At 47.4% G+C, this 25,494-nt stretch overlaps 1 protein-coding gene across 3 annotated transcripts in view; it reads right to left on the bottom strand.

Moving 5' to 3' along the window:
* Window positions 1-24,299, bottom strand: part of SV2A (synaptic vesicle glycoprotein 2A) — a 349,950-nt gene extending 325,651 nt beyond the window's left edge. Inside the window, exon 1 of one of the 3 annotated variants that reach the window (XM_078670410.1) lies at window positions 24,227-24,299. The gene's annotated coding sequence lies outside the window, so the exon portion shown is untranslated. Of the gene's footprint in view, window positions 1-23,430; window positions 23,552-23,872; window positions 23,922-24,226 lie in introns of those variants that run through there. The other 2 variants (XM_078670409.1, XM_078670408.1) reach the window with 2 other exon arrangements.
* Between the last annotated feature and the right edge of the window lie 1,195 nt (window positions 24,300-25,494).

Genomic DNA, 25,494 nt, shown 5'->3' with positions numbered 1-25,494 from the left:
CGCTGTAATTAGTGCCATTAGTCTTTGTGATGTTGAAAACCCATAGTTAAAGTCTTCAGGAGCAAGTAATTATTGTGAAGAAGCATACGTTCCCAGAATGCCTTGTTTTGGGAGGAGTGAAGCATGCAATCTTTGCCTTGGACCTGTAATCTGCAGAGGAGGCGCCGACTACCTACTCAAACAATATGATGCTCTTTTACAGTGGCTAGGATAAGGTATATAAGTGAACCCTTTGGATTCCTGCTCTAATTTTTCTAGTATACCCCAGGAAGCATAGGTAGCCATGACAATGTTTTTGTTTGATACAGTGCTTAATTTCTGCTGGTGTTTGCCAGTCCTCGACACTGGAACTTATTTTTAAACACTGTCACTTGTTTATAAAAGTATACCACATGGTGGTGCTCTCGGCCTATTTTTGAACATAGAACCACAGTAGAGTGTTAAGCAATTCCAATTCAATATATTTCCCCCCCAAAAAATGAAAAAGCTAGCACTCCCAAGCCACCCCTACAGATTGGAGTAACATGGAATAGTCCAAGATCTCACACTGTTTTATTGTGTGATGGTTACTTGGTAATGCTGGCATTGGCATTCAACAGTATGGAGTGGTGGGTGGTTCCAGCTGAGAATACACTTTGGGCCCTGGCACTTTTTTTTGTTACAAAATAAGCACTGATTTGACAGCAGGAAGAACCAGCTGATGGCCGGCTGAAGTGAGAAAAAACACTCTACTTTGAGTGTTAATGCTCCTGACCAAAACAATCCAGGCCACCTTTATCGCTGGGATATAAAGATCAGGAAAACAAGCTGCTGATTTTTGGGGTGAAATGTTCTTCTTCCAAAACCACCCCCTCTTCCCAAGTTGCACTGCTGTGCTCATTAGCTATAACCTGATTGGGAAAAAAGTTGTCCAATCAGGTTGGCAGACACATGGAATGTCAAGATACATGAGCAGTGGTACAGCATTGGAGTAATGAGACCTAGTATAAATGAGAACAATTCCTCAATTTGCAATTTGTGCTAAAGACTACCATAATTGGGTTTCAATGGGCCATGCCCCCCCCCACACACACTGGCCGGTGGTTCCACCTAATGACAGCGGGACCCCAGGGCACAAGATATTCAGGGCGTTGCCTGTTTCAGCAATTGATGGTTTGGGCGAGGTGTTTTGCTTGGTGACAAATTTCCCAAAAAAAGTGACCAATCAGCCATTTTTCCCACTCCCAATATCCTTTGTCAAAATACTGGTCTACTTTAAGATGGAGACGGTAAGAAATCCACTTTGTGATTTTGGATGAAAGAATTTATTCTAAACCTTGCCTGTCACGACACTAGTTTGACCTTATGCCATTGGCATTTAGGAACCGGTGAATGGGGAGTGCTTTTTACAACTGGTTGACAGTAAGCCAGGAGTACCCTGGTTTGAAGTTGTGGTTTACTGATAAATTTCAGGATTAACCTGGGAGCTCCACAAAAGCAAATCCCATGTACTCGCAGCAAGATCATTGTGAATCGGACTCGTCAAATATAGTGAGGAAAGATTGAACATATGGCATGAGTTATTTGCAAGAAATTTCAGTTACTTCAAATAATATTTCAATATAAAACATGCGGGAAAGAGTACATTTACGAAGCACAGAACAATTCATGGAGGATTACGCACAGGTCCAGTTAGGGTTTCTCCAGTTTCGAAGGGGCTCTTCCCTACCTTTTGGGTATCAATGTCTATGCTTGGGGCAAAATCATGACAAAGTGTCCAGATCACTGCAAATCCCCAGACACCAACAACTGAAAGCACCATGTATTCCAGCAAAGCAACAATGAAATGCCCTGGGCCAGATCCTCACTGTAATACTTCAGAAACACTTGCATTTTGGCTCCTGACTAAAACATTTAAAATGCCCCCTGAAGTGAAAATGAAAACAGGGAAGGATTTCTTTAAGTCATCAATGCATGTAAGAGATATGGGATTTAAAGTGTGATGAGTCATTGTACTTTTGAGGTGTAAAATAGACCCTGGTGCATTGAAATGCAACAACTCAAGAGGAAGCAGAAAGATACACTAACTTGCCAATAGCAGGCAGTGAGAGAGAAATGCTCCTTTAGGAGGAGGTAAAGCCCATCTGGGTATATTTTAAAGCATGAATATCAATATGGCATGCAGACAGCTTTGCCGTCAAGTCAAACCTAAAAAATAAAAGTAGTAAGAGGCATCAGACTCATGATTAAGCTAGAAAAAACATGAATTATATGTCCCAGGCACATGGCAACTCTGCAGAAACCAGCAGCCGAAGGGACCTAGGTAATAGATTCCTCTAGGACCTCATTTTCAAATGCCCTAGGCCCATAATATCACAAAGGGCTAACAGCTAGCGCCCCCAGACTCAGAGTAATCCTCCAAAAAACAACAGGTAAATGCCCAGGCTCATTTACGACTGTACAGAAAACCAAATTCACAGACTCCTGCCTCCTTCTGGCATTCCTTAGGCCCAAAGGCCTATGACTAAATCTCATTGTGTTACTCAAGAAAACCAGCATCGAGATTTCCCAGTCTACGGTGATACAGAAAAGCAAGACCACAGTCCCTAGTCTCATTGTAAGTCTTTAGAAAACCACCCACTAGAGGTTAAATACTCAGAATAGGTTTCAAGAATATCAACAAAACAAGATAACTCAAGCTCACTGAAATACTCTAGAAAACCACCCACTAGATGTTATAAACCCAGCATACGTTTCAAGAACATCAACAAGGGCCCAGGCCACTGCAATATCCCGCAAGAGCAGGAGCCATAGAACTAGGTGCACTGCAGACGTCAAAGGGCCCAGGCTACTGCAATAGCCCGCAAGAGCAGGAGCCATAGACCTAGGTGCTCTGCAGACATCAAAGGGCCCAGGCCACTGCAATATCCCGCAAGAGCAGGAGCCATAGACCTAGGTGCACTGCAGACGTTCAAGGGCCGAGGCTACTGCAAGACCCTAAAAGAGCAGGAGCCATAGACCTAGGTGCACTGCAGACGTCAAAGGGCCCAGGCTACTGCAATAGCCCACAAGAGCAGGAGCCATAGACCTAGGTGCACTGCAGAGGTCAAAGGGCCCAGGCTACTGCAATATCCTGCAAGAGCAGGAGCCATAGACCAAGGTGCACTGCAGACGTCAAAGGGCCCAGGCTACTGCAATAGCCCACAAGAGCAGGAGCCATAGACCTAGGTGCACTGCAGAGGTCAAAGGGCCCAGGCTACTGCAATATCCTGCAAGAGCAGGAGCCATAGACCAAGGTGCACTGCAGAGGTCAAAGGGCCAGGCTACTGCAATATCCCGCAAGAGCAGGAGCCATAGACCAAGGTGCACTGCAGAGGTCAAAGGGCCCAGGCTACTGCAATATCCCGCAAGAGCAGGAGCCATAGACCAAGGTGCACTGCAGAGGTCAAAGGGCCCAGGCTACTGCAATATCCTGCAAGAGCAGGAGCCATAGACCAAGGTGCACTGCAGAGGTCAAAGGGCCAGGCTACTGCAATAGCCCACAAGAGCAGGAGCCATAGACCTGGGTGCAATGCAGACATCAAAGGGCCCAGGCTACTGCAATAGCCCACAAGAGCAGGAGCCATAGACCTGGGTGCAATGCAGACATCAAAGGGCCCAGGCTACTGCAATAGCCCACAAGAGCAGGAGCCATAGACCTGGGTGCAATGCAGACATCAAAGGGCCCAGGCTACTGCAATATCCCGCAAGAGCAGGAGCCATAGACCTGGGTGCAATGCAGACATCAAAGGGCCCAGGCTACTGCAATAGCCCACAAGAGCAGGAGCCATAGACCTAGGTGCACTGCAGACGTCAAAGGGCCCAGGCTACTGCAATATCCTGCAAGAGCAGGAGCCATAGACCAAGGTGCACTGCAGAGGTCAAAGGGCCCAGGCTACTGCAATAGCCCACAAGAGCAGGAGCCATAGACCTAGGTGCACTGCAGACGTCAAAGGGCCCAGGCTACTGCAATATCCTGCAAGAGCAGGAGCCATAGACCTGGGTGCAATGCAGACATCAAAGGGCCCAGGCTACTGCAATAGCCCACAAGAGCAGGAGCCATAGACCTAGGTGCACTGCAGAGGTCAAAGGGCCCAGGCTACTGCAATATCCTGCAAGAGCTTGAGCCATAGACCAAGGTGCACTGCAGAGGTCAAAGGGCCCAGGCTACTGCAATAGCCCACAAGAGCAGGAGCCATAGACCTAGGTGCACTGCAGACGTTCAAGGGCCGAGGCTACTGCAAGACCCTAAAAGAGCAGGAGCCATAGGCCAAGGTGCACTGCAGTAGCCCATACTTGCAGAAGGGAAAGGATCAAGGTGAGCGCAGTATCCTACAAGGCCAGAAGTCAAACGCCCTAGATGCACTCCATTGGCCCACTTTAACTGGGGTTAAATAATCTAGGCCACGGCAATATCCTACAACAGCTGGAGTCAGATGCCACGGGTGCACTGCAGAAGACCTCATCAACGGACTTGAAAGTGTCCAGATCAGTGCACTGTCCTACAAAAGGAGGTCTGACATTCGGATGAATTGCACTATGACCACATTATCACACATCAAAGGGCCCAGGCAACTGCAGAATACTGCAAGATCTGGGGTCAGACACCCCAAGTGTCCTGCAGCGCACCCCGTTATCAGATGTCAAAGAGCCCTGGCCATTGCGACACATTCCTAGCTTGTGGGTGGCACAGCCCTGGGGCACTGCAGTACCCCCACATTATCGAAGGTGGGAGGGCCTGTGCCACTGCAAAACTCAGTGCCCCACATTATCACACATCAAAGTCAGAGGTGGCACAGACCTTCTCACACTGCACACCCACATCACCCGGATTCACAGCCTTGCTCACACTGCACACCCACATCACCCAGACTCACAGCCTTGCTCACACAGCACACCCACGTCATAACAAGTAATGCCACATCTCACACTATGCAACCACATCACAGGAAGTCCCAGCCCTTTCCACCCTACACACCCACCTCGCCAGGAGTCACAGCCTAGTCCAGACTCAGGACACCCACATCACCAAGGGTGACTGTCATATTCACGTTTCACTCCCACATTACCCAAAGTTATGCCCCTACCAGGGCCGGACTGGCCGTAGCGGGCACCGAGCAATTCCCCGGTGCGCCGCACTGGTGGGGGGCCGGTTTGGGGCCCCTGGGGGTCGCTTTTTGTTACAGGGCCTGTAACAAAATCAGCCGAAAATCGGCCCTGGCAAAGAGCTCGGCGGCACCCACAACCCCCTGGGGGGTAGAGGGGCCAGCCGAGCACTTTGCCAGGGCTGGTTTTGGTTCCCAGTCCGGCCCTGGCCCCTGCACACCCACATCACCAGGAGTCACAGCCTCGCTCACACTACACACATACGTCAAGGGCTGTTCACACTCGCATCATCAGACGTCACGTCCCCGCTGAAAGGGCACCCTCAAATTATCTGATGTCAACAGAATTCAATAGCCCCATTCACAGCGCACGCCAATATTATCCAGTCAGCATTTCCCACTCGCACTGCAAACCCAGGTAATCAGTTGTGGAGATCGCGAGCAAGGGCAGAACGTTCTCGGCGTATGCTTTTCTGAAGCGCAGCATCTGCCGTGGACGCCACTTGCTGCTGACATCTGCCGTGGAGTGCAGCGTGGCCCGTTTATTTACCGGTAATCTTCATTACTCCAAGTCCTTGTCTTCCTCGTCACAGACCTATATCAGGTGACAATGGCAGTGGTGCTGTGCAGTAGCTGCTATGATTAGAAGCCAAAGGTCACCCGCACACTGCAACGCTCCTCATTATCAGGAGTCGACTGCAATGCCAGGCAATTTCAGAGTCAGTGGTCCCCATTAAAGGGACCCAAAGTTCTCAAGACACTGCAATACCAATGTTATCTAATGTCCAAAGGCCCCAGCTCACTGTGGAACCCCACATTGTGAGGTATCACAGGGTCCAGGGGCACTGCAGTACTCCACATTAGCAGAAGTCAAAGGATCCAGGACACTGCAATCAGAAGTAAAATGCATATCAAAATCTCCATTGTATAAGGAGTGACAACTTCATTCACCACGCACACCCACACTTGGATTCATGACTGTGCGCACACTGCACGGCTATATCACAGGAGTCACGGCCTGCACACCCGCATCACCAGGAGTCACAGACTTATTCACACTATGCACCCACATCACAAGGATTTACAGCTCTGTCCCCACTGCACACCCTCATCACCAGAAGTCACAGATCAACACACAGTGAACACTCACATCACCAGGGGTCACAGATCAACCCACAGTGAACACCCACATCACCAGGAGTCACGGATCAACTCACAGTGAACACCCACATCACCAGGAGTCACCAGGAGTCACGGATCAACTCACAGTGAACACTCACATCACCAGGGGTCACAGATCAACCCACAGTGAACACCCACATCACCAGGAGTCACGGATCAACTCACAGTGAACACCCACATCACCAGGAGTCACGGATCAACTCACAGTGAACACCCACATCACCAGGAGTCACAGATCAACTCACAGTGAACACCTACATCACAGGAGTCTCGGATCAACTCACAGTGAACAGCCCCATCACCAGGAGTCACAACCTTCCCACCCTGCTCAGACTTATCGTAAAGAGTCACAGACCTTCTCACACAACACACACAACACCAGGAGTCACAGATCAACTCAAAGTGAAAACCCACATAACCAGGAGTCACAGATCAACTCACAGTGAACACCCACATCACCAGGAGTCACTGATCAACCCACAGTGAACACCCACATCTCCAGCAGTCACGGATTAACTCACAGTGAACACCTACATTACCAGGAGTCACCAGGAGTCACGGATCAACCCACAGTGAACACCCACATCACCAGGAGTCACAGATCAACCCACAGAGAACACTCACATCACCAGGAGTCACGGATCAACTCACAGTGAACACCCACATCACCAGGAGTCACGGATCAACTCACAGTGAACACCCACATCACCAGGAGTCACGGATCAACTCGCAGTGGATACCCACATCACCAGGAGTCACAGATCAACCCACAGTGAACACCCACATCTCCAAGAGTCACAGATCAACTCACAGTGAACACTCACATCACCAGGAGTCACGGATCAACTCACAGTGAACACCCACATCACCAGGAGTCACGGATCAACTCACAGTGGACATCCACATCACCAGGAGTCACGGATCAACTCACAGTGGACACCCACATCACCAGGAGTCACGGATCAACTCACAGTGGACACTCACATCACCAGGAGTCACGGATCAACTCACAGTGAACACTCACATCACAGGAGTCATGGACCAACTTACAGTGAACACCCACATCACCAGGAGTCACGGATCAACTCACAGTGAACACCCACATCACCAGGAGTCACGGATCAACTCACACTGAACACTCACATCACCAGGAGTCACGGATCAACTCACAGTGAACACCCACATCACCAGGAGTCACAGATCAACCCACAGTGAACACCCACATCACCAGGAGTCACGGATCAACCCACAGTGAACACCCACATCACCAGGAGTTACGGATCAACTCACAGTGAACACCCACATCACCAGGAGTCCCGGATCAACTCACAGTGAACACTCACATCACAGGAGTCATGGAGCAACTTACAGTGAACACCCACATCACCAGGAGTCACGGATCAACTCACAGTGAACACCCACATCACCAGGAGTCACGGATCAACTCACACTGAACACTCACACCACCAGGAGTCACGGATCAACTCACAGTGAACACCCACATCACCAGGAGTCACCAGGAGTCACGGGTTAACTCACAGTGAACACCCACCTCACCAGGAGTCACAGATCAACTCACAGTGAACACCCACATCACCAGGAGTCACGGATCTATTCACAGTGAACACCCACATCACCAGGAGTCACCAGGAGTCACGGATCAACTCACAGTGAACACCCACATCACCAGGAGTCACAGATCAACTCACAGTGAACACCCACATCACAAGAGTCACGGACCAACTTACAGTGAACACCCACATCATCAGGAATCAATCACAGCTGTGTCCCCACTGCACAATAATATCACCAGGAGTCACAACTGTCTCATCCTGCACACCCTCATCAGCAGGAGTAATAAACCTTTTCACCTCTACACCACCATCACCAGGAGACACAGCCTAGGTCACATTGTGAACCCACATCATCAGGAATCAACCACAGCTGTGTCCCCACTGCTCACCAACATCACCAGGAGTCGCAACCTTCTCATCCTGCACAGCCTCATCTCTAGGAGTCATGAATCAGCTCACAGTGAACACTCTCATCACCAGGAGTCACGTCTCCACATCCATATAACAAAAAGTCACAGCCCATTTCAAGCTACACACTTACATCAGCATGAGGGATGGCCCTTCTTACCCTATACACCATTATCACAGGGAGTCCTCGCCCCAGTCAGTACACACCAACATCGCCAGGAGTCGCTGCCTGCTCACCCTGCACACCCTCATCGAAGGAGTCAGAGACCTTTTCACACTGTGCACCCACATTCCCAGGAGTCACAGATGTGTCCCCAGTACAAACCCACATTACCAGGAGTCACGTCTCTGCTCACAATCCACATACACATCACAGGGAGTCACAGCCCTTTTCACGTGTCCCTGCACACCCACATCGTCTGGAGTCATGGCCCTGCTCACCCTATATACCAACATCATACCGAGTCAAGGACAATTATAAGTGCATCACCAGGAGCCACGGTTCGGCTCACACTGCCCATCCATATTGCAGGGAGTGTAACCCCTTTTCCCGCTACACACCCACATCGCCTGGAGTCATGGCCCTGCTCACCCTATATACCAACATCATACGAAGTTATGGCCCTATTAAGTGCATCATCAGGAGTCATGGCTCTGCTCACATTGCACACCCACATCATCAAGGTTCACGGCTTAGCTCACATTGCACACCCACATCACCAGGATGCACGGTCCTGCTGACACTGCAGACCCACATCACCAAGGTTCACGGCATAGCTCACATTGCACACCCACATCACCAGGATGCACGGTCCTGCTGACACTGCAGACCCACATCACCAAGGTTCACGGCTTAGCACACATTGCACACCCACATCACCAAGGTTCACGGCTTAGCTCACACTGTACACCCACATCACCAGGATGCACGGTCCTGCTGACACTGCACACCCACATCACCAAGGTTCACGGCTTAGCTCACATTGCACACCCACATCACCAAGGTTCACGGCTTAGCTCACATTGCACACCCACATCACCAAGGTTCACGGCTTAGCTCACATTGCACACCCACATCACCAAGGTTCACGGCTTAACTCACATTGCACACCCACATCACCAAGGTTCACGGCTTAGATCACATTGCACACCCACATTACCAAGGTTCACGGCTTAGCTCACACTGTACACCCACGTACACCCACATCACCAGGATGCACGGTCCTGCTGACACTGCACACTCATATCACCACGATTAACGCCCATGATCACACCCCACACCCACATCACACGGAGTCATAGCACTTTCCACGCTACACACCCACATCACTAGAAGTCATGGCCCTGCTCACCCTATACATCAACATCACAGGGAGTCACGGCCCCAGTCACTACACACCCACATCACCAGGAGCCACAGCCTGCTCAACCTTCACACCTTCATCGCAAAGTCATTGAAATTTGCAAACAACAAGCTCACATCACAGAGTCACAGCCTTCTTAACACTGTACATCCACATCACAAGGATACACGACCCTGCTAACACTGCACATCCACCTGACAAAGGGTCACTGCCCTGTACACAATTCACACCCACATCACCAGGAGTCAAGGTCCTACGCACACGCCACACCCACATAGCCAGATTCACGGCTGTGCACACCCACATCACCAGGAGTCCTGCCCCTCTCACCCTGCAGACAGGTAATGCAAGGATTCACAGACCTTCTCAGACTGCACACTCACTTCACTAGAAGTCAGAGCCCAGCTCACACTGTGCACCCACATGACAGGGAATCACATCCCTGCTTACACGACGCCCCCACATCACTGGGAGTCATAGCACTGCTTAAACTATACACCCACATCACCATCAGTTACAGCCTCTTCGAGCTGCATGCAAACATCAACGGTAGTCACAGCCCTGCTTACAATGCACAACCATAGTTGCAACTCTGCTCACACTACAAACGTACTTTACTGCACACTCCCGCTGATAGTGCACACTCACAATATATGGAGTCAACAGCCCAGCTCGCACTGCATACTGATCTACCAGAATTCATTAGCCCCTTTCATACAACACAGCATTCTATTATCCAGTCAGCATTTCCCACTCGCACTGCAAACCCACGTAATCAGTAGTAGAGATCATGAGCAAGGGCATAATGTTCTCGGAGTATGTTTTTCTAAAGCCCGGCGTCTGCGGTGGACGCTACTTGATGCTGGCTTCTTATGTGGAGTGCAGAGTGGCCTGTTATTTACCAGTAATCTTCATTACTCTGAGTCCTGGTCTTCCTTGTTACGGACCTCACATATTAAGCATCTGCTTTTCTCATCCCACGTAACTTCTGAAGACTGCCAATGGCGTGAGAAAGACGTGAATATCGATCGACACCTAGACTGCTAAGTCAAGGAAGCTACTGCCATTACACATCCCATTCCTGAAGATTTACCATTTCAGGGCCATACTGCCAACTGAAGGCGAATCAGAGTTGCCCGTGGTGTCTGAGTACCCTTTAACCCCACGGTGCGGGGGTGGGGGCCACAGCGCTGCGGTGCTCGTGACGAGCCCAGCTCGTCATGAGTCACAGTGGAGCTGTGCTCATGACGAGCTGGGCTCGTCACAACCCCGCCCACTGATTAATTCTCCTGCACAGGCGGGGAATCAATCGCACGTGGGCGGCCCCAGCCCTTATGACGAGCCCAGCTCGTCATGAGCATGGAAGGAGTTAAGGGTTGAGGAGTTACCGGAATCAGTTGATGTTGATGATCTTGAAATGCTGACACCTCCAAAATGGGATCCTCAGAACCTCTGCCTGATCCACCTTGATCTTCTGTAAAACACTTGTGAATAATAGGATTGGAGGAAAGACATAAGGAAATCTGAACCTGTGGACCAACCTTATAGCTAATGTAATTTACAACCACCAACTTGTCTGCTCTGATCTGCACATCTTGATTCTTCAGTATTGGGGTAATATGGAACGGAGCCAGATGTAAGTGCTTTGATCTTGTTCCAATTAAAGGGAAAAAAAACAATTTTGGCCCATCTTCCGTGGACTGACTCCTCCCCCCAATCCGGCTCCCAATGTCAACTTGCTGACATTCATGGTTACTGCTATTCTTGAGTGAAGCTACAGAGGGGGTCCCACAGCCTGAATTTCTTCCTATACTCACCATTTCATTGCTCTCACAATCACAATCTCCAGTGCCAGTAGTATGGCCTCCTCAATTTTTTGACAACTAGGATGCCAACAGTTCAAGAGCTGATTTACAGCAGGATAAGTGTAACTTGGCCCGGAAGCAGAATATGGATTACCACCTTTAGACCTTGAACCCTCAAACACTCCCTCGCTGATGGAGCTTTGCAGGCCAGAAGGCAGGAGAGATAATAATGAATGTTTCACTGCTGAGCAAGCGGGCAGAAAGATTCTGCTCAGGTCTTTTCTGAGGAATATTCCGATAAACTTTAATTCTTTTGTTGGTATCAGGTGAGACTTCAACTGCTTTATCAAAAAACATGAACTTACAGCAGGTTGCACACCCCCATCATGTCCTGGTGAGCCTTAGAAAAATAAGAACAGAGCAACTAGTCGTCCATATAAAGGAAAACTTGAATTCCTCTAGAATGGATCACACCTACCAGAGGTGCCAAGACCTTCTTAAACACTCTCTGTGATGTTGTGAGTGCAAAAGGCAGTCCTGTACATTGGAAATGTTTGCCCTGGACATAGAATATTAGAAACCTTTGCGATGCATCATATCCTGGAATATGAAAATAAGTGTTGTGGAGGTGGAAAGACGCAATGAAATCTCCAATGTTTATAACTGGCAGAATTGTCTGTAATTACAGCATCTTGAATTGGTCATAAGTTATGTAATCATGTATTGTATTCAAGTCAAGGACTGTCCTTTAGTCCCATGACAGTTTTTAGACTAGAAACAGAATGGAGTAGAAACCTTTTCCTTTTTTGGGTTGCAGGACCTGAAATTATGGTATTCTTGTCCCCCACTAGACTCCTGCTTCTTTCTAAGATCTTTGGAGGTGAAGTGCTGCAGAAACACATGCGGTGATATCTCTTGAACCTCTGAGTCAACCGAGACCCATTGCTCCAATATTGGATTTCTCTACTTCTCTAAGAAACACATCAGACAGCCTCTTGCTGGAAGATGACAGATCTCTGAGGCATTGTTAGGACTTTGCAGATTTCGACCTGCTGGTGCAGATGATCACTGCCGCATCTCGTCCAATGGGGGGACTCCCCACCGTGTCCCCTTCCTTTAAAGGACTGATCTGCAGACTTTGTTAAGGAAGCTGGCCGAAACGCCCTACTTGCTGTAAAGACCTTCTCCTTTGAAGGCTGCTTGACTGGGGTTGACATTTTTTGTCCTCACTGACTTTGCCAATGTCTCCCACTGAGAGATGAAGACTTTGGAACCTCTAATGGGAATGCACATCAATAGGTTATTTTGGGATGTGTTCACCTTCCACGGCCACCATTGAAGTCCGTGCTGTTATAGCAGCTGCCCTGAATGAACGAATGAAAAAGTTTATATGGAGCTCAGCTACTCCAAAAGGAGTGTCCCGGCGCTGCAGAATCACATAGCTGCTAGCTCAAAAGATGGTTTAGCTTCCAAAGAGCCAAGTTTTCAACAGTTTTTTAAAACTCAGCAGAGCTCTCACACGTCTAAGGGGCAGCGGAAGTTTGTTCCATGCCTGTGACCCCAAGACGCTGAAGGATTGGCCACCCATGCGCGCCAGGCGAACCTTCGGGACACCCCCGCTGTTGATCCAAGTGCCCTAGTCGGAGTGTACCAACCGACACATCTTGTAAGGTAGCTGGGTCCTTTACCATGAAGAGCCTTAAAGAACATTACAAAGGTCTTAAACTGTATCCGCTCCCTAACTGGGAGCCAATGTAGTGCTTTAAGATGCAGTGTCATAGGGGACCTCGGTTTTAGGTGAAGAATCGCCCTGGCTGCAGCATTCTGCACCACCTGAAGACATTGAAGGAGGGAGTCTGACACTCCCAGATAAAGGACATTCCCGTAATCCAACCTTGATGTGATCAGTGCTTGGATCACATTCCTCCTACAGTCTAGCGGAAGAAGTAGAAGAAACTTTCTCACCATCAGTAGCAACCCAATACAGGTCCTGACTAGAGCCTGAACTTGGGAACGCATAGTAAGAGCATCATTGATACGAATTCCCAAGTTTCTGACTGTAGGTTAAGCCACACTGGGAGGAGAAAATTCCTCTGGCCACCTTTGACTCCAGTGAGACACCATAGTAAATGTCTGCTAGGAAGCGGATTTGCTGCTATATCCTTGATATTATAGCTGCTTCCTTTTCTCATCACCTGAACTGCTCATCCATCTTTTGGAAGCCTCTTAGCAATGAATGGATACTCTAGTTTGCATTTGCCAAAGCCCTAATTTAAACAGAAGCAGCATATGGCCTTTTAGCAACCATTCCCACTCCTTTATCAACAGAGTCCAATGGAGCTGCTTTTTCTGAATGTATAGCCCCCTCAGAGGCTAACCCCACCATCAAGGAATCTACCTCGACAGAAGCTGGGAACTTCTCTGCAAAACCCTGCATCACATCCCTTTTGCTCAAAAACACCCAAAAAAATGTCCACGTCCTTTAATTCACCCTCCTGTACCTTTCTGAATGCCCATGTAAAGGTAACATTATTTGCCATTTCTTGATGCAAAATATAGTCACCCCTGCCGCACGATTTGGCCCATACCTGCAGCATAATTCCAATGACCCTAGCTATACTGGAGTGTTGGGCCCTAATAATGACAAAACCGTCTTGGGTTGCTTGTGTTCTGGTTCAGGGAGGACCTGGCCTGGCAGCTCAGGCTGAACTGTTCCTATTAGAGCAGGGCCGAGACTGATTTGCATATGGCTGGGTCTAAACCGGGGTGTCATGGCGAGCAAAATAGAGATGGATACATCGCCCAGTAAATTCCTGTGGCTGAGATTAATTCAAGCATTCCTAAGGTATTGTCAGGGGCATTTGTATAGCGATCAGTCAAAAAGGGATACCAGGGGAAAAGGAGGCTATGTAGGGCAGTCCCCCACTCAACAAGTCTCAAACAAGAAGCCCTACTCAGCCTGCATGCTATGGACCTCAGACTCCGTAACTTAAGGGGCCATACCTTATATTGGCTCACCAAACGGCCAGATCAAGCCAGTGCTGCGTTACAGGTCCGGACATGCCTTCGAACATACAAACAATGGTGTGCACAGACAACAACACATAAAAAATTGTGTGAAAGCAAGGAAAGTACCTCACGGACGTAACACCCGAGGGGGTTCCCGGTCTATAAATGATCGGTCTACCCACTTCTCATCATCGGTTACTTTCCTTGCTCGGAGGATGAAAAGAAATGTGCCAGAATGAGTGCACAAAACAGAAAAGAGAAATGAGAGAGGGAGTGTGTATTTACACTACCTAGTAGGATAGAAAAGAATTGACAAGTACCTACACCCAACACCAACAAACACAAATATAAAATAGTGAGGTTTGGCTGGCTGAATCAATTTTATTCTGGTGCTGCCAAACTTCACTTTTAAAAAATGGTTAAATTGATACCATTAATGTTGTAACTGGACCAACATGTTTCATTGCCTTTTCATTGGCAATTTCATCAGGGCAAATGGTTGGGTCTCTTATTCTTTATCCTCCATAATTCATATGGGAACCTGTGCACACACATACAATTAAAACAACAGAACACAGCAGTGGTTAACTCGTGGGTCAATCAAGCAAGGTCTATAGATACAGCACACTCGTGCCAGTGGAAACACCACGCAGCTATTACCTTATGCTCGCACTTCATATGTATACCGTCGAGCATCACAGGACGTCGTGTCAAAAGATCACGGGTCCGTCTTGGAGACTCCTCAATGTGAGCCACCTATATAAAAACATACATCACACCAGATTCATGGATCATGATGGCCACAGTATTGTTGGCTATTTACAAGGGACTCATGGAGCCCAGTGGACACCTAAAGTATGCCCTCAGGTTACCCATCGGTAACGGTTGCCACAGATAAATTCACATTATGACGGGGCATTGCTAGCGTCATCACATCAATAACCAATAAAGAATGGAAATTCGTAAGTGAGAAAATATGTACAGCTCGGTAGGGGGATGACTCGACTGAGTTCTTTACCTCCTCCTTAGACCAGCGCTCGCCCGGGGGCGCCGCGTGTCTCCCAGTAATGTGCAGAAGTTACTAGTAAAGAAAGAAAAACTCGCCGCTCTGGGAAATGCCCAGACGGGAGTTCCTACCGGGAACGGTGTGTCGAGTTACCAGCTAGACCGGGGCCAAGTGCAAGCGCACCCGGTTTGCACATACCGCTGCCGAGTCCCTCCGGCGCTTCCGACGTCTCGCAATCCAAGCCTGGATTGGGACGCGGAAGTACCCCGGCTGGGACTCCGCCCACCTCGCGCCGTGGCGGCCATCTTAGGAAAGTACTGACGCCACGCTCAGTAAACATGCAACTTTATGAACAGTGGATGAACAGTGGACAAAGGGCCATTTAAAAAAATTTATATAGCATGACGGCCCTCTTTTGTATTCCCGTGATATTAATTACACGCAAAAGGAAGCTATCAGCAACGGACCCTGAAAGCACCTTTATTATGATGTATTCAAGCCAATCAGGAGTGCCAGCAGTCCAAAGGACACGCACCGGAAAAACAGGCATTTAAACCGGTGGGAGATGTTAGGGTAGGTATGTTATGTGTGGTGGACAATGATAACAGCAAGGCCTGGATCAGGGCTATATATCTAAATCTTGCAATAACTACAGGTGACAGCCAGTATAATTTCAATGCACATTCCTTGCACTTACCAGCGCTAAACCTTAATTCACACCGTGTGGGGATTCTTGTCATTCATGGCCACAAAACAAGTTGACGGCAGGGCAACCCAGGTGTCTACCGACGACTCACTTTATTCCACTCAATAGAGTCATTAAGCCCCTCTTTATCTGCCTTCTCTAAATAGATCCAGCGTGCTTCCTTTCTCGCAAGTATTGCGTCCAGGTTGTGCGTATTACCCACAACCTTCTCCAATACTGTCCATTGTAAATCTTTCTGCCCATGGTTTTTTTCAATAAAGTGCTGAACCAGCCGAGTTGTCAATTTTCTTGCTCGGATGGTACTTAGGTGTTCCTGAATACGCACTTTCAACCTGCGTGTAGTGAGACCAATATACTGCAACCCACAACTGCAAGTGATTCTATAGATAACATGTGTGGTGTTACAGTTACTGAATTTGGTCAAGTGCCATATCTTGCCATTGTGTAGTGTGACTTCTTTAGTGGCAGTAGTCAGTGGGCACACAGAACACCCACCACAGGGATAATGACCTGCCGGAATCGACCTGCTTTCTGGATTAATAGTCATAGTCCTAGTGTGAACCAACTTGTCGCGCAGATTGGCTGCCCTCTTGAATGCAAAACGAGGGACTGGCATCTTATCATTGGGAGTGTCCAGTAAAGACCAATGTTTGCGAATGATCTGTCTGATTTTAGTCGACAGTGGGTCGAACGTGGTCACCACAGGTAGGCAAGGCTGATTAGTTTTCACATTGCGTTCAAGCAGGGCATCGCGAGGGGTGTTCAGAGCCCTCTTGCGTGCATGTTTAATAACCCTGCTTGGGTACTGTCTCTGCTTCAGTCTATCGACAAGGCCAGCGGACTGATCTACATATGCCGCAGTGGTGGAGCAGTTCCTGCGGTAACGCAGAAACTGGCCCACCGGCAGATTGTCTCTAAGAGAGCGCGGGTGGAACGAATGATAATGCAGAAGGGAGTTTCTGTCCGTGTCTTTCTGGTGGACTGTGGTAGCCAATTTATTATCCTCCACAGATATATCCACATCCAGGTATACTGCTTTACAATTGCTGATTGACCATGTAAAGCGTAGGCTTTCATCAGCTTGATTCAGCCAGTCGAGGAATAGATGTAATCGGTCCTCTGTACCTGTCCAGATACAGAGGACATCATCTATGTAACGTTTCCATTCCTGGATGTTGCTCAGGAACGGGTTAGAGGGGTGGTAAATCACATTCTCCTCGAACTGGCCCACATAAATACAGGCCAGACTCGGGGCAAATGTAGCCCCCATAGATGTCCCAGACGTCTGTAAGTACAGTTGCCCCTTGTACTCAAAAAAGTTCCTCGTGAGGGCTAGCTCTATACATTGGAGAACAAATGACACAGGTGTGTCATAGAACCACTCCATCGCCTCCAGGGCTCGAGCTGCTGCCACCAGCGTCGCGCCCTGGGGGATGCTGGTGTACAGTGATTCGATATCAATCGTAACCAATAGTTGGTTCGAAGAGTCAAAAGTCATGTCCTTCAGGATGTTAAGTATATCAGTTGTGTCTTGCACATATGATTTTTGGGTAATGACTGCTTCTCTGAGAAAAAAGTCGGAAAATTGCGACAGTGGTTAGAGGATAGATTGTATACCAGAGACGATTGGACGCCCTGGTGGAGGGCGCTGTGGCTTGTGAATCTTGGGCAAGATGTAAAATGCCGGGATGCGTGGGTTTACATTAATAATGAAATCTGCCTCCTTGGTGGTGACCCATTTTTTGGATACCGCATCTGCCACCAGATCTTGCATTCAAGAGGGCAGCCAATCTGCGCGACAAGTTGGTTCACACTAGGACTATGACTATTAATCCAGAAAGCAGGTCGATTCCGGCAGGTCATTATCCCTGTGGTGGGTGTTCTGTGTGCCCACTGACTACTGCCACTAAAGAAGTCACACTACACAATGGCAAGATATGGCACTTGACCAAATTCAGTAACTGTAACACCACACATGTTATCTATAGAATCACTTGCAGTTGTGGGTTGCAGTATATTGGTCTCACTACACGCAGGGTGAAAGTGCGTATTCAGGAACACCTAAGTACCATCCGAGCAAGAAAATTGACAACTCGGCTGGTTCAGCACTTTATTGAAAAAAACCATGGGCAGAAAGATTTACAATGGACAGTATTGGAGAAGGTTGTGGGTAATACGCACAACCTGGACGCAATACTTGCGAGAAAGGAAGCACGCTGGATCTATTTAGAGAAGGCAGATAAAGAGGGGCTTAACGACTCTATTGAGTGGAATAAAGTGAGTCGTCGGTAGACACCTGGGTTGCCCTGCCGTCAACTTGTTTTGTGGCCATGAATGACAAGAATCCCCACACGGTGTGAATTAAGGTTTAGCGCTGGTAAGTGAAAGGAATGTGCATTGAAATTATACTGGCTGTCACCTGTAGTTATTGCAAGATTTAGATATATAGCCCTGATCCAGGCCTTGCTGTTATCATTGTCCACCACACATAACATACCTACCCTAACATCTCCCACCGGTTTATATGCCTGTTTTTCCGGTGCGTGTCCTTTGGACTGCTGGCACTCCTGATTGGCTTGAATACATCATAATAAAGGTGCTTTCAGGGTCCGTTGCTGATAGATTCCTTTTGCGTGTAATTAATATCACGGGAATACAAAAGAGGGCCGTCATGCTATATAAATTTTTTTAAATGGCCCTTTGTCCACTGTTCATCCACTGTTCATAAAGTTGCATGTTTACTGAGCGTGGCGTCAGTACTTTCCTAAGATGGCCGCCTCGGCGCGAGGTGGGCGGAGTCCCAGCCGGGGTACTTCCGCGTCCCAATCCAGGCTTGGATTGCGAGACGTCGGAAGCGCCGGAGGGACTCGGCAGCGGTATGTGCAAACCGGGTGCGCTTGCACTTGGCCCCGGTCTAGCTGGTAACTCGACACACCGTTCCCGGTAGGAACTCCCGTCTGGGCATTTCCCAGAGCGGCGAGTTTTTCTTTCTTTACTAGTAACTTCTGCACATTACTGGGAGACACGCGGCGCCCCCGGGCGAGCGCTGGTCTAAGGAGGAGGTAAAGAACTCAGTCGAGTCATCCCCCTACCGAGCTGTACATATTTTCTCACTTACGAATTTCCATTCTTTATTGGTTATTGATGTGATGACGCTAGCAATGCCCCGTCATAATGTGAATTTATCTGTGGCAACCGTTACCGATGGGTAACCTGAGGGCATACTTTAGGTGTCCACTGGGCTCCATGAGTCCCTTGTAAATAGCCAACAATACTGTGGCCATCATGATCCATGAATCTGGTGTGATGTATGTTTTTATATAGGTGGCTCACATTGAGGAGTCTCCAAGACGGACCCGTGATCTTTTGACACGACGTCCTGTGATGCTCGACGGTATACATATGAAGTGCGAGCATAAGGTAATAGCTGCGTGGTGTTTCCACTGGCACGAGTGTGCTGTATCTATAGACCTTGCTTGATTGACCCACGAGTTAACCACTGCTGTGTTCTGTTGTTTTAATTGTATGTGTGTGCACAGGTTCCCATATGAATTATGGAGGATAAAGAATAAGAGACCCAACCATTTGCCCTGATGAAATTGCCAATGAAAAGGCAATGAAACATGTTGGTCCAGTTACAACATTAATGGTATCAATTTAACCATTTTTTAAAAGTGAAGTTTGGCAGCACCAGAATAAAATTGATTCAGCCAGCCAAACCTCACTATTTTATATTTGTGTTTGTTGGTGTTGGGTGTAGGTACTTGTCAATTATTTTCTATCCTACTAGGTAGTGTAAATACACACTCCCTCTCTCATTTCTCTTTTCTGTTTTGTGCACTCATTCTGGCACATTTCTTTTCATCCTCCGAGCAAGGAAAGTAACCGATGATGAGAAGTGGGTAGACCGATCATTTATAGACCGGGAACCCCCTCGGGTGTTACGTCCGTGAGGTACTTTCCTTGCTTTCACACAATTTTTTATGTGTTGTTGTCTGTGCACACCATTGTTTGTATGTTCGAAGGCATGTCCGGACCTGTAACGCAGCACTGGCTTGATCTGGCCGTTTGGTGAGCCAATATAAGGTATGGCCCCTTAAGTTACGGAGTCTGAGGTCCATAGCATGCAGGCTGAGTAGGGCTTCTTGTTTGAGCATTTGTATAGCGCACAAATCACATCCTGGGAGTCTCATGGCGCTTGCAGCAGTCTCTGACATAGGGGAACGCAGCTAGTTTGCAAAGAGCCATGTCTTTAGTCCTTTGCGAAAATGGCCATGATCAGGGGAGTTACGGAGATAGAACGGCATTTTGTTCCATGCGGCTGGAGCCAGAAACGAAAAGGCTCGACCGCCATTTCTGGAGGTACGTGTTCTCAAAGGTATCAGTAGAAGTTCGTTTCTGGATCTGAGATCCCTTTGTGGCTGATACCATCTGAGTTTTTTGGACCAGTATTAGGACCCTTTTCATACAATTGTCTGTGAACCAGACATAATATTTTGAAAAGGATACGCTTTTTTACCGGCAGCCAATGTAGGCTTTTTAGACAGGCAGCAGAGGAAGTTTTTCTCGGGAGGTTAAGAACCAGCCAGGCTGCGGTATTCTGGAGAACCTGAAGCCTCCTCAGATGGTGTTCATTTATAGAAGTCAAAAGTGCGTTCCTGTAGTCCATCCTATTTATCATAAGGCCTTGGACTAAGGGTTCACGGGCCTGAATAGGGATCCACTTAAAGATTTTTCTCAAACTCCGCATTAGTCCAAAACAGGTGCCAACTATGCTGTTTATTTGGCTATTCATGGACAATTTGTTATCCAACAGAAAGCCCAAGTTACGGGTTGAATCCTTTGGTACTGGGCATGTGCCCAGATTGATTGGCCACCAGTCATCTGTCCAATGTTCTGCCGCTTTTCCAAAGAGCATAATTTCTGACTTGCTGCGATTTAGTTGAAGGTGATTGATGGTCATCCATTCCTCAACTTGTACCAGGCAGCTTTGGAAACGTTGTTTGGTTTTGTTAGGGTCAGAATCTAGTGTGACAAGGATCTGCGTATCATCGGCATACGACAGAACGTCAAAGCCATGGTCTCTAATTATATTGGCCAAAGGGGTCATATAGATGTTAAAGAGCGTTGGGCTCAATATCGAGCCCTGAGTGACACCCATTTTGACAGATCTTTCATTTGCACTATTTTCTCCGATTTGGACCATTGTAGTGCGGTTGGACAAATAGCTAGAAAACCATCTTAAGGTGTTTCCTCTGACACCAATCTCCCACAATCGATGGATTAGAATGCGGTGGGAGATGGTGTCAAACGCCGCCGACAAATCGAACAGGACGAGGATGGCTGACTGGTGCTTATCCAGCGCCAGTCTGATGTTATCAACCACCTCGACCAATGCGGTTTCAGTGCTATGTTGTGCCCTAAAGTCCGATTGTGAGGGATCCAAGAGTCAGTGGCTTTCAAGATGATTCACAAGCTGTTCGTTAACAATTGATTCAAGCATTATCCCGAAGTATGGAAGCAGGGATATGGGGCGATAGTTTAGCAAGATGTTAGGGTCGGCCGTAGGTTTTTTCAGAATGGGCCTAACTTTAGCTGCTTTCCATATTGTCGGAAAATCAGCATCCATGAAAGATTTATTAAAAAGGTCAGTAAGATGTTCCACCAGTGCCGGTGCAAGTGTAGAAAAAAGTTGGGATGAGATCTGTGGGTGTCCCTGACTTGATTTTTAATCCGGCCAACATGGTCACCTCACAATCACATTTAATGAATTCCTCCATAATATGAGGGGGGTCTGATGGGGATGAGCCCGAAGCATTTGGCTGCGTTAGGTCTGGATGATCAGGAAAGGAGAGGTGAATGGCGGTAATTTTATCTTCAAAAAACTGGGATAATGCATTTGTCCAGTCCAAAGAATTCGGAATTTCTAACGTAGTATTTGGAGTAGTAAATTCCTTCATTATTTGAAAAAGTTCCTTAGAGGAATTTTGGGCTCTATCTATCCGCTCCGTGAGAAATGCTCTTTTTGTCAGTTTTATTTTAAGCATATAGCTAGAGTGCAGAAGTTTAAATATTTTTCGATCTTTCTGATCTTTACTCCTTCGCCATTTCTTTTCTGCGGTTCTACATTCCAATTTTATAGTTCTTAGTTCCTCTGTGAACCAAGGCACAGTTCTAATTTTGTGTTTAATTCTGCTCATAGGAGCAATTTTATTCAGCGCTGTCTCTATAGCGAGATCAAATTGCATTGCCACAGTGCTGGCACTTGGAGAGGTAGTGAATGAGATTAGCTGAAATCTTTTGGGAAAAAGAGGTAGAGTGATTTTTTTCATAGGTCTCTGTAATCTTGAGCCATTTGCCGGTGCAATTTTTATTTTGACTATCGGGAAGGAAACATTTACCAGATAATGGTCAGTCCAGAGCAATGAAATAGGAAAGGCTGCTCTTAGCTCAGAAGAATTGGTAAGAAGGAGATCCAATGTATGGCTAGCTTGGTGTGTAGGGCCGATGATCTTCTGATCAAGTCCCAGAGTGTACATGCTAGACATTAGCTTTTCTGTGTCTAAGTCAGATGGTATATCTGCATGATAATTGAAGTCCCCTATTACAAGGAATTTATCTGAGGCAAGGACATGAGGTGCAATAATTTCGAGCAAAGTATTAGCAAAATCTCCTTTGATGCCAGGGGGACGATATATTAGGGCTCCTTTCCAGATGTTGTTTAATTTTCCCTCAATCTGAAATATAATGGCTTCTAAGCAGCTGGTTGCAAATCTTTCTAGACTAAGCACGTTTAAGTTATTTTTAGCAGCAATCAGTAGTCCCCCCCCCTTTAATTTCCTTTCTGTCAAGTCGAATTAATTTATATTCTGACGGAAAGGCAGTATATAAATCGGGGGTGGCATGCTCATGTAGCCAGGTCTCGGTGATAAAATAAATATCAGGGGCTGCTGAGTCAAGCAAAGCCCAGATTTCTAAAGCGTGTTTGGGGATGGAGCGAGCATTAAAATATATGGAACTAAGTGTATCAGCTAAATTATCTGTACTAGGGAGGCAGGGACCAAGAAAAGGGGGAGTTTCTGTCTGGTCGGTGAGATAAGCGACCAGAGAAATTTGAGGACAGCTAGCTAAATCAGAGACTAGGGTTCCAGTAGGTTTGATTTGTATGGTGTTCAACTCTCTTAGTTGTTTACTAGAGTAACTAAGCAAAGACATGGTAACCGAATTCTGAGTGAAAGTAGCAAATACGGTACCTGACTATAAAGGGCCAGGGGTCCAGGCGTCTTGCGGCTGTCAGGCGGGGACAGGCGCAGACGGGCTTGCCGCCGGCACGCCGCTGCGCGTGTCCGCTCTCTGCTCCGCTCTAAATGGGGTTTGAGCGGGGGAAGCTAGACCGCTAAACTACAATTCCGGTGATCCCACCGGAAGTGAACTGAAAATGCCTGAATATGACCCTCCTCCACCCCCCTTTTGTACCTCCGTTCAAGCGGCACAAGCCGTGACGGACAGGGGTCAGGTGGCAGTAGGCTAAAAATTGCGGCGCATTTAAAATGACATGGACAACACAGTAAGTTTTTAAAAGCACAATTATTGGCACAGAAGTCTGATTAAAAATACAGATACTGTCACAGTGGTCTTATAATTATTGCCCCAAAGAAAGGATCGTAAGTGCAATGCAACAAAAACAGCGTCTACCTCAATCAGAGGCGCCGCTGCATGCGTCCGCTCCCTGCTTCGCTCTAAATGGGGTTTGAGCGAGGAAAACTAGACCGCTAAACTACACTTCCGGTGATCCCACCGGAAGTGAACTGAAAATGCCTGAATATGACCCTCCGTTCAAGCGGCACAAGCCGTGACGGACCGGGGTCAGGTGGCAGTAGGCTGAAAATTGCGGCGCATTTAAAATGACATGAACCACACAGTAAGTTTTTAAAAGCACAATTATTGGCACAGAAGTCTGATTAAAAATACAGATACTGTCACAGTGGTCTTATAATTATTGCCCCAAAGAAAGGATCGTAAGTGCAATGCAACAAAAACAGCATCTACCTCAATCAGAGGCGCCGCTGCGTGCGTCCGCTCCCTGCTTCGCTCTAAATGGGGTTTGAGCGGGGGAAGCTAGACCGCTAAACTACACTTTCGGTGATTCCACCGGAAGTGAACTGAAAATGCCTGAATATGACCCTCCGTTCAAGCGGCACAAGCCGTGACGGACCGGGGTCAGGTGGCAGTAGGCTGAAAATTGCGGCGCATTTAAAATGACATGAACCACACAGTAAGTTTTTAAAAGCACAATTATTGGCACAGAAGTCTGATTAAAAATACAGATACTGTCTCAGTGGTCTTATAATTATTGCCCCAAAGAAAGGATCGTAAGTGCAATGCAACAAAAACAGCGTCTACCTCAATCAGAGGCGCCGCTAAGGTAACTGATTGTATTCTGTATTGTGACAGATGACAGCACCTTTTTGAGCGAATTTAGTGGAATCCTGCTTGAATTAGGTCACTAAGCGGAAAAAACAGGAAAAAAATTCCGCGGGATCATTTGTGTCCCATTATTACACATTACGTGTCCAGTGTCATCATCTGGGATGCCAACCAACTATACTTCGCCTTACCTCCATCCAGGAGGGGGATAGAAGAAAATAGTTGTATCCTCTTTGTAGAGTACTATACAAGAGAATAGTGTAAGAGGACAAAGCTCTCTTAAGTGGATAGTGCAGTGCAAAAGAACAAAATGTGAATTAAAAAGGATACACAACGGAGACTCAGAGTGTCAATTACTCTTGCAAATATAATATGACCGATGTCCTATCTAAAAACTATGAAAGGAATAAATCAAGAGCAGTTGAAATATGGCACTGCCCTTATGGTCCATATGTGTAATGATGGGACATCAATGATCCTTGCAGAGTTTTTTCCTGTTTTTTCCTCTTTGAGGTCATCCAAGTGTTGGCCGGTCATTCTGCATTTCGAATCTGATTTCTATCTAAACCTTTCTGTTTATCTGTTGTACTCTAGTTGTCGAGTACTTTAGATTTAGAGGGTTCATACATTTAGGAACACTCCTTCTTATAGACTTCGGACTACTTAGTGATTGACAAATTGAAGAAGGGGATTTAGTCCGGGAGTCTTTAATTGATCCCTTTGGCCCTCTTTTTTGTGTCTTTGAATTTTGTCACTGCCATCGGGATTGAGTGCTGCGCTCCATTCATTTCACTAGTAGGTTTTGAGCACTTCTCAACAGGGGTGCAGTGTATCTTAATGTATTTTCAAGTATGAGAGGGAAAATGTTTGTGATGCACTGCAGGTCCGCG

Source organism: Lissotriton helveticus, chromosome 12 (assembly GCF_964261635.1).
Source record: "Lissotriton helveticus chromosome 12, aLisHel1.1, whole genome shotgun sequence".
Classification (NCBI taxonomy): Eukaryota; Metazoa; Chordata; class Amphibia; order Caudata; family Salamandridae; genus Lissotriton; species Lissotriton helveticus.
This window is presented reverse-complemented; position numbering and strand designations above follow the sequence as displayed.